The sequence below is a fragment of the Octopus bimaculoides genome, chromosome 13, assembly GCF_046866305.1.
Source record: "Octopus bimaculoides isolate indiv1 chromosome 13, ASM4686630v1, whole genome shotgun sequence".
Classification (NCBI taxonomy): domain Eukaryota; kingdom Metazoa; phylum Mollusca; class Cephalopoda; order Octopoda; family Octopodidae; genus Octopus; species Octopus bimaculoides.
In genome coordinates, this window is record NC_142940.1 from 18,890,200 (window position 1) to 18,892,699 (window position 2,500).

Sequence of the window (2,500 nt, forward strand, 5' to 3'; positions counted from 1 at the left end):
GGTTCTCCTCTCTTACGTTGTGGTAAATTTTCAATCCCAAATGGCTAAACGTACATGCGTATTTCCTTCTCTCTTGCCTTTTCTCTTCATGCCAACATGCACACGCACACACGATTCAATGACGATGTGACATAATTCTGAGTTTCGTGTAAGATTGATCGCTACACGCGTCAGATGTGCAGGTTGTGGATTTAAAATGAACACAAAAGCTGGCTGATGTGAAATGCTGTCAAAAACAAACGATGTTTAAATATCATTCCAATCGACGCACAAGCTGAGTATTAGGCCATGCATTGTTGTTGAGGCTTCTCCTTCACCTCCTCTACCATTCCATTCTAAGATATTTTATGAGAATATGAAATCAAAGCCTGTGCTTCACTTGTATTTTATTTCATCGACTCCAGAAATGTGATGTGCAAAGTAGACTTCGATGAGTCTCGAACTACGATCGCAAAGGACCGTAAGTAGATGCCTCAGACATTTCGTTCGAGACGCTCTAATAAATCTGATTAAGATGAAATGCTTTATAAAAGCACACTATTATATATATATATATATATATAAACTATTATTTCTAAATCTCTGAACGAGAAATATGCATCAACTATTTAGCCCCTGGAAAACAGCTTCTCCAGCTGGCTATCGACGCACTACCTGCGTCCTTTTACCTCGAACAAGGGAGCTAGTGTCCCCACTCAGCTGAAAGCGACATCTGTGTACCAATGATTTCTGGGTTATTTCCCTTATATTAATAACTCTATTTCTGAAAACCAGTGGATAGATTCCACTGAAATTAGATAAATAACCTTCGAGCAGATAGTCAGCAGCGCCGCCTGGCTAAGGCTTGGCTGCTCTGCATTGACAAGGGGCAACACCCTGAAACTAGTCTGCAGATGCCAAACCAGCAGGGGGACACTGCTGACCTCCCCTGTTCGAAGGTTATAAAGGACACAGGTTTCGTGTGTCACATAGCTAGCTAGAGGCGATGGCTTCTTGGAGCTAATTCACGGCAGCTTTCGTCCTAATTTTGGGACTGCCATGTTGGCTTGGCGATAACTATTAATTTCCAGTACCGCTGCCGTAGTCTCCTTTAGAGAGACTTAGAAATATTAATAACTCTCTCTCTCTCTGTCTCTGTCTCTCTCTCTCTCTCTCTATATATATATATATAAGCAATGTTAATTCTCTAAATGAAGTATTAACAGTAACTGCACGATAAAGTGTAGTATATTGCCACTTAAGTGTGGCTGACCCCTAGGGGTGGATGTTACTGTTGCTTTTAGCCCCAGGAGGACATCTCCTCCAGCTGGCTTATCGACACACGACTTGGCAAACAGGACACAGTCGTGTGTCGATAAGCCAGCTGGAGGCGATGTCCTCCTGGGGCTAAAAGCAACAGTAACATCCACCCCTAGGGGTCAGCCACACTTAAGTGGCAATATACTACACTATATATATATATATATATATAAAACAATTGCAGCGTGGAAGGTGTTTATGAGCCGTTTAAAATAACGCACAAAATCCGTTAGATTCACTGCAGCACAGAATTTTGTCAGTGAACAGGTCGCGGTCTCAAAGCGGCGAAAATACTTTGACAAATTAAATTTAAATGTTGAAGTGAATCTAACGGATTTTGTGTGTTATTTTAAATGGCTCATAAACACCTTTCACGCTGCAATTGTTTTGGTTCCAGCACACGATCTCAGATCAGGTCACTTGCTATGCAAGTACATCTCCGTAATATATATATATATGATGATGTGTCTGAGAAAAGGTTTTATCTCTCCATTTTCCATGTGCTTCGGGGAAATAGTTATCACAATTCTCTAAAGAAGCATGGAAATAGATTGCATGCTCGGATCACCACCACTACCACCACCATTACTGCCATCACAACCACAATCACTGCCATCGTCACCACTATCACACCCACCGCCGCCACCGTTACAGCGCGTCGCTGCATCCACCATTTGTCGGTATTTGCTCGGGTCGTCAAGAGTAACCATCCAAGCGGTGTTTCAGTCTGTCCCCAGCGCTTCGAGATACTTCCTCATCCGCCGTGATCCTATAGCATGTGACCAAGCAACATAGACCATCACCTCAACCAGATCCCCCGAAAAGAGAAAACGATATAGAGGATGTAACTCTGAAAATCGGCCTAACAGCCTGAGCTGATGCTCGCGAATCATACAAGTAACAGGGCGCATCTAGCTCTTTTAGTATAGTGGCTGGTTTGGTGGTTGGATACGAAATCCGATCAATAGAGAACCCAATCATCTAGGGGGCTTTCAGTAGAGTCCGCTCTGTTACAAGCCATCGGGTCCTCTCGACTAACAATTCAAAACAGAAAATCAGAATGCCACATATCATGCCTGTTTATTATCTAATCTGTGGCTGTCTTCCGTAAGGAAGAAACATTCATTTTGTATAGCGCATTTACGCATGCAGTTATGGCGATATATTTCATGAAACTGAAAACAAGGAAATGAGAAGAATA